This window comes from Heptranchias perlo, chromosome 2, assembly GCF_035084215.1.
Source record: "Heptranchias perlo isolate sHepPer1 chromosome 2, sHepPer1.hap1, whole genome shotgun sequence".
NCBI lineage: Eukaryota > Metazoa > Chordata > Chondrichthyes > Hexanchiformes > Hexanchidae > Heptranchias > Heptranchias perlo.
In genome coordinates this window covers 108,690,636-108,703,467 of record NC_090326.1, presented here as the reverse complement: position 1 = coordinate 108,703,467, position 12,832 = coordinate 108,690,636, and the positions used below count along the sequence as shown (strand labels likewise).

At 43.5% G+C, this 12,832-nt stretch overlaps 1 protein-coding gene across 2 annotated transcripts in view; it reads left to right on the top strand.

Moving 5' to 3' along the window:
• cntnap2a (contactin associated protein 2a) overlaps positions 1–12,832 on the top strand; it is a 1,620,024-nt gene that overhangs the window by 1,512,709 nt on the left and 94,483 nt on the right. The gene's annotated exons all lie outside the window — the stretch shown is intronic.

Below are 12,832 nucleotides of genomic sequence, written 5' to 3'. Positions count from 1 at the left end.
AGGTAAGTAGGGTTTTGGTGGATGGAACGCGGGAGTGGCATAAACGACCGAGGAAATTTGCATGTGGTGATGTTTCAGCATAAATCAGTTATGTACGAATTTCCTGAGGAAAAAGCAGCGCAGCTCTTATGTCATAGTTACACCCATACTTTCCAGGGAATTCCCAGTCAAAGTATTTAAGTAATATTATGGTATATTTATATTGGAGAATGCTTCAGTACTGATTCCCAATCCTAATGCTGTGGAAATTGTTTCATTTGATACTTTGTAGAGCAGTTTCAACAGCAACAACTCAGCTAGTTTTGTTGCAGTTATTTTAAAGTTGCAGTTTGTTACTATGCTGCTGATGCTGGTACTTTCCCAATAGCCGGGGATGATCCATACAGGTTGACAAAAATGAAGTTGCTTTACTGGCCTGTACAACAACAGCTAACATTTATATAACACCTTTAATATCCCAAGGCCCTTCGTGGAGACAGTTATGCTACTTCAGCTAATCAATCCACCAGTAACAATATTTTTTGGCTGCGTCTGCTGCTAGTATCCTAACTCACACCAAGTCCCGTTCACCCATCACCCCTCTGCTCACTGACCAACATTGGCTCTCGGTCCAACAGTGCCTCAGATTTCAAATTCTCATCCTAATGTTCAAACCCCTCCATGGCCTTCCCCTCCCTATTTCTGTAATCTCCTCCAGCCCTACAACCCTCTGGGAACTCTGCGTTCCTCCAATTATGGCCTCTTGTACATCGCCCACTTGCTTCGCCCCACCATTTATGGCTGTGCCTTCAGCTGTCTAGGCCCTAAGCTCTTGAATTCCCTCCCTAAATCGCTCCTCCTTTAAGACATTGCTTAAAATCTACCTCTTTGACCAAACTCTTTGTCACCTATTCTAATGTTTCCTTCTTTGGCTCAGTGTCAATTTTTTTGTCTGATTACACCCCTGTGAAGCACCTTGGGAGATTTTACTATGTTAAAGGCGCTATATAAATGCAAGTTGTTATTGTACATTTGAAGGCAGTCTCTATAGGCAGGGCTGCAACCCATCTCGTTTGGTGGCAAGTGCCATCTGCATCGTCAGTACTGCTACTGCAGTTAGACTGGGAGTTTGCCACCAACAGTGAATGTATATTCTCAGAATAATAGTGGCAACTGGGTGGGGGGGGGGCCAATCCTGGACCTCAACCAACTTGGGCTGAAGTCAAAACTACACTTTATGCAACCAGTAATGTATCAATAAAGCTGGGAGAGAGACCAAGATTTCAAACCATCTGGTTCTCATTTAAGGACTAACAGAATTGATGAGATCGAAATAGAAGTGTGATTTCAAGCTCCAAATATTCAAAGAACACTGTCATTCACTTACATTTAACTTAATGAGTGATTTATGTTTCTTCGCTGTGAGACACAGAAGATTAATCTGGGGCTATAAAAACGTGCTCGCTGACTGAATGAAAACTGCAGCTTCAGTGTGCAGAGGAGGCTGGTGTCCTTCTAAACCTGCATTCGCACAATGGGGTATTTTATTACCACCGGTATATATGTTTAATAAATGCTTGTGCTGGGTCATCGAAATCAGGTCTCCTGTCCATCTCTGTCATTGCTGTGCAATAAATATGCAGCATACCATTTACATGTGCTCAGTTGATTAATGAGGTATTTCTATTCATTGCGACTGCTGATCAGTGCAGTAACAATGTGTATTGTTATGAGATCAGAGGTTTCTGCCAACATTAAGCAATATTGGCATTTTAACACAAATTTATGTTGAAATTATGTATCTGGATTCATGGTGCATGCTTCTCTTTGCCTAGCAAAGATGGCCTGTAACTTCTCCTGAATACTGTTCAATATGGAATTAAGCCACACAAACATGTTCAAACTCTGGTCTGTACTGAGTTAGCTGATTTCCAGTAGTAAACAATTTTACAACACCAAGTTATAGTCCAGCAATTTTATTTTAAATTCACAAGCTTTCGGAGGCTACCTCCTTCCTCAGGTGAACGATGTGGAAATTGTTTTCCACATCGTTCACCTGAGGAAGGAGGTAGCCTCCGAAAGCTTGTGAATTTAAAATAAAATTGCTGGACTATAACTTGGTGTTGTAAAATTGTTTACAATTGTCAACCCCAGTCCATCACCGGCATCTCCACATCATGATTTCCAGTAGGGCAGTGGCCTGGATGCTCCAGTTTGCCTCAGCATCCCTGGGCTGAGGAAGGGGTGATAAACAAATTTCTGCTCTTGATCACTGCTGTCCAATTTGGAAGTAGACATATATGGAGGTCAAGTGAGAGTAAGATCAAGCTTGCCATGGTCAAATAGCCAGCTCACACTAACCGTCTGTCCTGATACATGCAGAATGGCCACTTATGTGAGGTACTGGAGGGAAGCCAGTACCCATTGAACCTTACCCCAGCATGGGTCAACAGCTTTAGTTCAGAGGAGATAAAATTGAAGGGACACCAAAAAGATGATCCATTCAGTCCTACTTTATGATGCTCGAGCCTTTTCTCAGGAGATCTGACTTAGTTTATCCTTTGGGCATCTTTCTATGTCCTTTTTCAAACTGGCTCCACTGTAAGGGGTTGGGGGGTGGGGGCGGGGTGTGGGGGGAGAATGAAAACTCTTTGTCCTTCATATACTTAGCACACACAATGATTTTGTTTCAAGAACCCCCTAGAGAAATGTCTACATGTGCCAGAAGTGCGATGGTAATTGTTTGGCTGCTGCCTTCAATCCTACAGATTTTATTTATAAAGTGACAGGCACAGATTAGTTGCAAAATGAAAACGGACAGAGGACACATTGGGAGGTAAAGATGACTGAACAATTTGCATTTCACTTGTCCCTTAAGTCCTTTGATATGATTTCTTTGATGTTCCTCTGATTTAAAAAAATGCAATACCAGTCGCAGCAATTTCATTGTATCTTGCAAGGATGTCAACAAATCTATTGGGATTATGTAGTGTAAAACAGTGCCCTCTGGTGTTTATTCAGTTGAACTAGTTTCTGCTTCACATTATACCGGGAATTTTTCGGTCATGTAGTGGAATATTGAGCAGCATTAATGATAGTTCATTGTTGCTTGTTTCTATTTAGTTTTATTATATTTGTTGCTCCTTGTTGAACCTAATCAAGTTTTTAAGGTTTTTTTCCCTCTTTTGTATGAAGCTGTCTTCTTGTTTGAGGAAACTGCTAAAACTGCTACAGCACTTCTGGTTTTGAAGATTTTCGTACAAGAAATTGCCACCAATGTAATGGAGATAGTGAAAAAATAATGAGCAGACTGAAGAATTGTTTAAAAGAGCTGATACTGGGAAGATTACCTGTCAGTTCAGCACTTTCTGATATCCTGGGGCCTATACTGGTATTGATGGTGGTATTAATCTCGTTACAGCGATCAGGAAATCTTCTGCATGGTTAGTTGAATTGTTAATTGTAAAGCTAACACTTTTAACGAGCACTACTATGCACCATAGTAAAAAAGGGTATTACCGCTGTTGAGAAAATACCAGGGGGCAGCAGAATGATTATGGGGATGGAGAGATTGGACTATAATGAGTGATTATGTAAATTGGGTATGTTCCCACTGATAAAGAGAAGGTTGAGAGGTGATATAATTGCTGTTTTTAGGATTCTAAAGGAACTAGATGATAGAGACCATGACCAGCTGTGTCACCTTGTCCAGAACGAGTAGATCCAGAGGACACGGCCTGCGCTTGAAGGGGGATAAACTCAAAACTAACCTGCGGAAATATGATTTCAGCGAGCAAGTGGTAAATCTATGGAACAGGCTCCCTGGGGAAATGATGGAAGCAGATGGTGTTGATTCATTCAAATGTAAATTATTTAGATTTCTTTTAGGAAGTTATATTTTGGTATACAGTAATTTCAGATGTGACATATGGTAAGTGTCGCATGGTTGGGAGCAACGAGTGATTTTGGGCCTATGGTTCTCAAAGCTTTCCACCACTGGGGTTTTTCTCACCTCATGTCAAAGTCTGTTGTAGACTAATTGATAGAGATTGATTACTATGATTAACCAACAACTCCATTATTGGTGTATCATGCAACCACCAGGATAGTAGATGGCGAACTAGATGGACCTTGGTCTTTTTTCATCTACCAATTCCTATGTTATATTCTGCCATGTTCCAGATCCTACCAGCCTTTATATTTTGTAAAACCGTTCACAACTTCAGCAAACTAATGGCCTTATAACATTACATATTCAACTATTGGACGTGATTGATGTAATCTGATGAGCAGTCAGGAAAATGCAATCTCTTCTCAATCTGAGATTATTGGTGATTTCTTGTCAGGCATATTAATCTTACCAATCAACTGAATGCTGCTCTCCTACTAGGCCATGTCAAAAGCACTCTTGGAAATACACTAATCCCAGAACTGTTCACCACATTAAATCATATCTTTATTGAGTTGCCACAAATAATTACATCACCTGGAAAATGTTCAGATATTAAATCTGAAGGCTAGGAGAGTCCAGCTTTGTGATCAGGACATTAGTTCTGGCGTTTTCCTCAAAATTAAATCAAATCTTAAATATTGAGGAACAATTTTTTAACTTGACGTGTATGTACACAGAGATGTACAAACATTATTTGGCAACAGTATTTTCTGATTATAGCTGTCAAAGCCAACATAAATATTATAAAGGCATAGTTAATTAAAATTTTACGTCCTTCTCGTACCAAAACTTGAAAATAGCAGTTTGTAAGGATTACTTTAGCAAAAACAATACAGTGATAAATAGAACATGGATACCAACTAAAACAGGAGTATTACAGACTTAAGATCGCCACAGGTTCAGCAATGACTGCATTTTACAATTGTAATTGTATCATCTCTGGAATTATTTAAGAGATATTCAGAATATTCATTGGTTTTACAATTTAATGGGGATTCTACAATGGATATATGTTCTTTTCTCATTTCGATAGGTTGCTCATGAAAACAAATTCAGTGCAAAATTATGTGCTGCCGTGCACTGCAGAAAATCAGCTTGTAACATTCATTGCTTCCTTCATACACTGCACTCTTGGAAGCAAGAGATCGCAGTGTTTAGTACGTGCTTTGTAAAAGACCACAAATCTAACTTTTTTTTTATTCGTTCATGGGATGTGGGCGTCGCTGGCAAAGCCAGCATTTATTGCCCATCTCTAATTGCCCTCGAGGAGGTGGTGGTGAGCCGCCACCTTGAACCGCTGCAGTCCGTGTGGTGAAGGTTCTCCCACAGTGCTGTTAGGAAGGGAGTTCCAGGATTTTGACCCAGCGACGATGAAGGAACGGTGATATATTTCCAAGTCGGGATGGTGTGTGACTTGGAGGGGATGTGCAGGTGGTGGTGTTCCCATGTGCCTGCTGCCCTTGTCCTTCTAGGTGGTAGAGGTCGCGGGTTTGGGAGGTGCTGTCGAAGAAGCCTTGGTGAGTTGCTGTAGTGCATCCAGTGGATGGTACACACTGCAGCCACAGTGCACCGGTGGTGAAGGGAGTGAATGTTTAGGGTGGTGGATGGGATGCCAATCAAGCGGGCTGCTTTGTCCTGGATGGTGTCGAGCTTCTTGAGTGTTGTTGGAGCTGCCCTCATCCAGGCAAGTGGAGAGTATTCCATCACACTCCTGATTTATGCCTTGTAGATGGTGGAAAGGCTTTGGGGAGTCAGGAGGTGAGTCACTCGCCGCAGAATACCCAGCCTCTGACCTGCTCTTGTCGCCACAGTATTTATGTGGCTGGTTCACTACAGATGAAGGAGGCCATTCAGCTTATTTAGCTCACCCTTCCATAGTAACCTACTATGTCTCATGTTAATTATATCCATGAGATTTATATCAATTAGTGTTATTATATTCAGGTGGTGCATATCAATTGGGAATTCTCTTATATCAATTTATAGGAGAGCTGATCTAGGGTGTGGTGTGGGTGTAATGTGGAGCTCTGTGAATAAAGGCTTGGAAGCAACTAAAGACTAGGCTTTAGTATTCCATCCTTCACCACCTGGCTATCCAATGAAAACACCTCCAAATCAGCATTTAACTGCCTCTTGGATGGCTTCTGAGCTTTTTCCTCCATTACCCTACCTTGAAGACCAAGTATCACTCTTACTGTGAATAAATGCTTCCTGGTATCAGTCCTGAGCTTGCCTTTTACCAATTTGTACCTCTTGTCCTGCAGTTGTGGTTTAACTTGAATTAACGCTCTAAATTAGGCTTTTCTATTCCACTTAGTATCTTATATAGCTCTATAAGGTCCTCTCTCATTCAACTCCTTTCAAGCCTGAATGGTCCAAGTTTTTCCGACCTTTCCTCATAACTCAGTCCTCTGAACATCATCATAGCCTTTCTCAGCAATGCTTCCAGGGCTTCAATATTTCCCTTATGCCTCAATGATCAGAACTGAATGCAGTATCAAGGGGGCCTGACTGAGCACAAAACAGCTTCAGCGTGGCTACCTCAGACTTTATATTGTAATGATTCATGGTGATTTGTTTCCCAAGCAATAAAAAGGCTACTATGAGGGTAACACATTGGACATTAACTTTGAACTTTTAATGTTTTGATGGACGAGAAAGGGAACAGAGTAAACTCTCTCAATAACTCAGTTTGTAGATTCACTGCCCACTGTAGAAGTAAGTCATGCAGACCATTAAGGTCCTAAGTTGAATCCCTGGTCTGTGGTGAGTTGATCTCAACTGATGTAGAAATTAGCGCTATAGTTGGCTTCAGTACCCCTGAATTAGGGAGGGGATAAATCAATCACTAAGTCTTTGCGGAATAATTGAACATTTGTCTATACTTATCCAGCAACCTGCAATCAATTCCTAATCAAGTATTTGTCTAGAGCAAGAATTTTAACTCTCTCCACCCACAGAACAGGGGTTAAAATCCAACTCTAAATCTAAAGAGTGTAAGGCCCATGAAGAATAGCAGCATGGACTAGGAAGCAATAGATCGTGCTTCATGAAACTATTAGAAACCTTTAAGGACATATCTAAGATGGAAGATTTTCTCTATGCGTTATGTCTAATATTGGCCTGGAAATTACTCATAAAATAACGGTGACACTAACGGGGCTCACCGTTATTTCAGGGCAAATGGAAGAGCAAGTTTCGGCGAGCGCACATGCTCAGTCGAACGTGCAAATCTGGAAATTGCTCTACCATTTGCCCTGCTCCTCCGAAAGCTGTTTGGGAAGGGCAGCTCGCCGGCTGGATGAATGGACCAGCGTGAACTTGCTGCACTGCCCAGCTGGAAACGAACTAATCTCTCCATAAAAAAGGTACACTGGGTTTTTAGGTCTAAACCAACTTTAAACGGCGTGGTAAGTCTTAATGGCTACCAAACAACCTCGCTGGCACTGAAAATTAACTATTAAAAATGTGGAGTCTCATTCCTTCCGATTTTAATTGTTGTTGGCCAACAAATTTAATTTTTTTTTCACTTTTACTTTCTATCTCTTTTATCTCTTTAATTTGATATTTCTTACCCTCTCTTTATTTCACTTTCTCTAACTGATTTTACATTTAATTTATTGTTGTAGCTTTCACGTCCTGGTTCTGACTGCACGGCTTGTCAAGGATGCTTCAGGCTGATTGGTTGAGGGGAGAGAATGATCCTTTCCCTACTCACACAGCTCAAAGAAGCCTGGGAAAGTCCGCTGCACTTTTTGCAGCTCACCATTGCAGCAAGGTGGCACCCAGAAGCTTGCAAATAGTTTGTGGGTGAGTTTTAATCCAACCAGTGGCAGGCACCATTTGCTCACTGCTCAATATAATTTCCAGGCCAATATATCTTTATAAATGGGTTTACGATTTTGTTACACATAACACACACAGAGCAGGTATTCCCTTAAATTCGTAGAATCATAGAATCATAGAAGTTTACAACATGGAAACAGGCCCTTTGGCCCAACATATCCATGTCGCCCAGTTTATACCACTAAGCTAGTCCCAATTGCCTGCACTTGGCCCATATCCCTCTATACCCATCTTACCCATGTAACTGTCCAAATGCTTTTTAAAAGACAAAATTGTACCCGCCTCTACTACTGCCTCTGGCAGCTCGTTCCAGACACTCACCACCCTTTGAGTGAAAAAATTGCCCCTCTGGACCCTTTTGTATCTCTCCCCTCTCACCTTAAATCTATGTCCCCTCGTTATAGACTCCCCTACCTTTGGGAAAAGATTTTGACTATCTACCTCATCTATGCCCCTCATTATTTTATAGACTTCTATAAGATCACCCCGAAACCTCCTACTCTCCAGGGAAAAAAGTCCCAGTCTATCTAACCTCTCCGTATAAGTCAAACCATCGAGTCCCGGTAGCATCCTAGTAAATCTTTTCTGCACTCTTTCTAGTTTAATAATATCCTTTCTATAGTAGGGTGACCAGAACTGTACACAGTATTCCAAGTGTGGCCTTACTAATGTCTTGTACAACTTCAACAAGACATCCCAACTCCTGTATTCAATGTTCTGACCAATGAAACCAAGCATGCTGAATGCCTTCTTCACCACCCTATCCACCTGTGACTCCACTTTCAAGGAGCTATGAATCTGTACTCCTAGATCTCTTTGTTCTATAACTCTCCCCAACGCCCTACCATTAACGGAGTAGGTCCTGGTCTGGTAGTAGATTAGTAGATGACAGCGATTTAGTGGATATGATTTACATAGATTTTCAGATAAAGTTCTATGTTTGAAACTTTTATGGAATATACAGATAGATACTTGCAATTAATGTTAAATTAGCTAGCGGGATTGAAAATTAATTCATTTATATGAAAGAGAAAGTGATGATAAATAGGCGAGGAGCAGTGACCAATTGAGATCCAAAATGGTCTGTTTTTGTTAACATTATTTTTCAGAAATTATATGAAAGTGGGTTCTCTGCCAAAAGTACAACATTTTCTGATGACAGCAAGCTTTGTGGCCTGGTGACATACATAAGGGAGATTGATGGCATTCAAAGGGAACTGGCTAAACTAAGTGGATAGGCTAAAAAGTGGTAGATGGATTGTAATATGGAGACAAATACTGGAATAGGGAGCATTAAAAGACAAATGGGTGTCTAATGACAAAGCTGAAATAAAGGAAATGATTTGGATGTGATTACTGACCATTCACAAAGTTTCCAGTCAATCTAATTCTGCTATCAACTGCATGCATCGCAAAACTATTTGCGTATATGTCAAAAGAGGTTATTTTATCCCTACATAAGACCCATCGGAAAGCCACATTTAGACCATTGTTTACAATTTAAGGCATCTTACTTTCAAAAGGACATTGTTGCATTGGTAATGCTTCAAAGGAAAATGACAAGTATGATTCCGGGGTTTAAAACTTTAATTTCTCAATACAGGCTGAAGGGTTTGATCTTATTTTCAATTTTAAAAAAGATTGAAGTCAACATGATCCAGATCGTTATGGTGCTGAAAGGCAAGGAAAATATAAATAGGTTATTTCACTTAGACTGTGATTGCAGAAACAGAGGATACAAATACAAAATTGGCAAGCCTAAAGTTAAAGTAGAGATTTGGAGATTTTGTTTTTCCCCATAGACCAGTGGTATGTGGAATATACTTCCAGGAAAAAGCAGTTAATGCAGTGTTGACTATTTATTTTAAAAGGAAGCTGAGTAAATATCTTGTTAACCACAGGATTGAAGGTTAGAAGAATAAAGAAAGACATAGATGATCAAGTACCCTGTGGAACACAATGGGGTAAATTTTAACCCCACTGGGGATGGGTGGGAAGGTAAAAATGATAAAAAAGTAAAACCCGACCCCAACCCGCCCACTTCCGGTTTTAACGGAGGTGGTTCGAGGGCCCAGCGACCAACCCGTTGTCAGGAGGCGGGTCAGTCAGTGAAATCTTTAAAGAGGCTGCGGGCCTCAATTTTGACAGGTTTTTTATTTCTAACTCCTGGAGGCGAGAAGGCCCAGATCAACAGGTAAATGCCTTTATTGCATTGCTGGTGGGCCAGGAGGAGCAGGAGTGTTTCCTCCAGGCCCAACAAGCCTACCTGCCGCGATCCCACACACGCGATCAGCCAACTCCCTCCCCATGTTGGACCCCCCTCACGATCTCCAAACTCCGACCCCCTCCCCACGATCTCCGACCCCCCCCCCCGACGATCTCCGAACCACCCCACAATCTCTGAACCACCTCTGTGATCTCCGACCCCCACGCGATCACCGACCCCCACGTTATCTCCGATCCCACCTCGCGTTCTCCGATCCCACCTTGCGTTCTCCAATCCCACCTTATAAATTGGACATGAAGCTGAGTTCGGATCGGTCAATGCCCTGTGGGTGGCGGAGAGGTCCCAGGGGCTATGTGGCCGGGTCCTGCTCCGACTTCTTGTGTTCTTTAGATTTGTGGTTGGGATCAGATCAGCCATGATCTTATTGAATGGCGGAGCAGGCTCGAGGGGCCGATTGGCCTACTCCTGCTCCAATTTCTTATGTTCTTATGTTCTCGCGTTCTCCGGTTCCCCCTCGCGATCTCCGAACCCCCACGATCTCTGACCCCCCCACGATCTGCAACCCCCCACGATCTCCATCCCCTCCATGATGCCCAACCGCCCTCATGACTGAGCCCCTGTTGACCCTCCAATGATCGCCAACCTCGATGACCCTCAACCCCCGATGACCCCGACCCCCTGGTGACTAAACCCCCGATGACCCCCGACCTCCCAATGACCGACCCCCGATGACGGACTCTCAACGCCTGAACCCCCCAACGACCAACTCTGAACCCCCAATGATCGATTCTGAATCCCCGATGACTGACTCCCAACCGCCCCCCCCCCCCCCCCGATGATGACTGACCCACCCAATGACCGACCGCCTCCACACCCGACGACTGACCCACTGTCGAGCAGGAAACCTACAGAAAAAAAAATCAAGACGTTCTTACATCAAAATTGTAAGTATGTCCAGGAAACCCGTACTTTCGGGTTATCTAGAAGAAATTTCAGAGTTTTATCATCTTAGGAATTTGTTTCCTCCTTTAGGTGCTGAAATAATTTGGAGAGAGCCCATGTTAAAGCAAATCAAACATTTATCGGAAAGAGCGTGTTTGTTGTGTCAATAAACCTGTTCCTGATTTTATTACTGCTGTTCATCCATTCCCCTTCACAATCTCCAATCCCCTCCCAACGATCTCCGATCCCCCTCGCGATCACCGACCCCCCAAGTGATCTCCGACCCCCCGCGATCTCTGACCCCCCGTGATCTCCATCCCCCCCACGATCTCCATTCCCCCACGATCTCCATCCCCCCCACGATCTCCATTCCCCCACGATCTCCATCCCCCCCACGATCTCCATCCCCCCCATGATGTCCAACCCCCCATGACTGAGCCCCGGTTGACCCTCCAATGACCGCCAACCTCGATGACCCCGACCCCCCTGTGACTGAACCCCCGATGATACAGTCAGAAATGGGGGAAATTATAATGGGGAACAAAGAAATGGCAGAACAATTAAACACATAATTTGGTTCTGTCTTCACAAAGAAGGACACAAATAACCTCCTGGAAATGTTACCGAACCAAGGGTCTAGTGAGAGGGAGGAACTGAAGAAAACCAGTATTAGTAAAAAAAATAGTGCTAGGGAAATTAATGGGGCTAAAGGCGAACAAATCCCCAGGGCCTGATAATCGACATCCCAGAGTACTAAAGGAAGTGGCCCTGGAAATAGTAGATGCATTGGTGATCATCTTCCAAAATTCTATAGACTCTGGAACAGTTCCGACAGATTGGAGGGTGGCAAATGTACCCCCACTATTTAAAAAAGAAAGGAGAGAAAAAACAGGGAATTACAGACCAGTTAGTCTAACATCAGTAGTGGGGAAAATGCTAGAGTCTATTATAAAAGATGTAATAACAGAACACTTGGAGGGCATTAACGGGATTTGACAAAGTCAGCATGGGTTTATGAAAGGGAAATCATGCTTAACAAATCTACTGGAGTTTTTTGAGGATGTAACTAGTAGAATAGATAGGGGAGAACCAGTGGATGTGGTGTATTTGGATTTTCAGAGGGCTTTCTGCATTAGGGTTAGGGTTAGGGTAAGGTCCCACACAAGTGGCCCGATGTTACCAGGGCTGCGGGTTCTCGGCGGGGGGGCTATCGGGCGTGTGGGTAACGCGCCCGGTGAAATCAGTCAGCTCCCCGCGCGATCGTAGCCCAATTGGATCCACTTACCTGCTCCTCCGGGTTCCCCACTGCTGATCTGTGCGTCGGGCGGACTGCGCATCACAGTAAGGTCTGTCAGCTGGAGGAGCTCTATTTAAAGGAGCAGTCCTCCACTCACAGATGCTGCAACAAATGGAAAAAATTACAGCATGGAGCAGCCCAGGGGGAAGGCTGCTCCCAGTTTAATGATGCCTCACTCTAGGTATCAATACACGGGGTGAGGGGGAGGAGGAGGACAGAGATCTTCCTCCCGGCGGGCGGGAGGAAGCAGTCTGCCTCTGCCACTAGGAAGGCCTGACTCAAGGTGGCAGAGGAGGTCACCTGCACCACCAACATATCGCCCACCTGCATACAATGCAGGAGGCGCTCCAATGACCTCAGTAGGTCAGCCAAAGTGAGTACACTTACTCATTCCCCTACACTCCATCTGCCACATCACCGCCCCCACCCCACATCTCCTTCTGCACTGCCAACACTACTCTGTCACATCACTCCTCACACCTACTCAAAGCTCATCCTCATCTTACCTGCACCAACTCACCTCGCCAGTACTCATCCCGCCACTACCACTCAACCCAATCCTCATACAATCTCATGGCTCTATCTCATA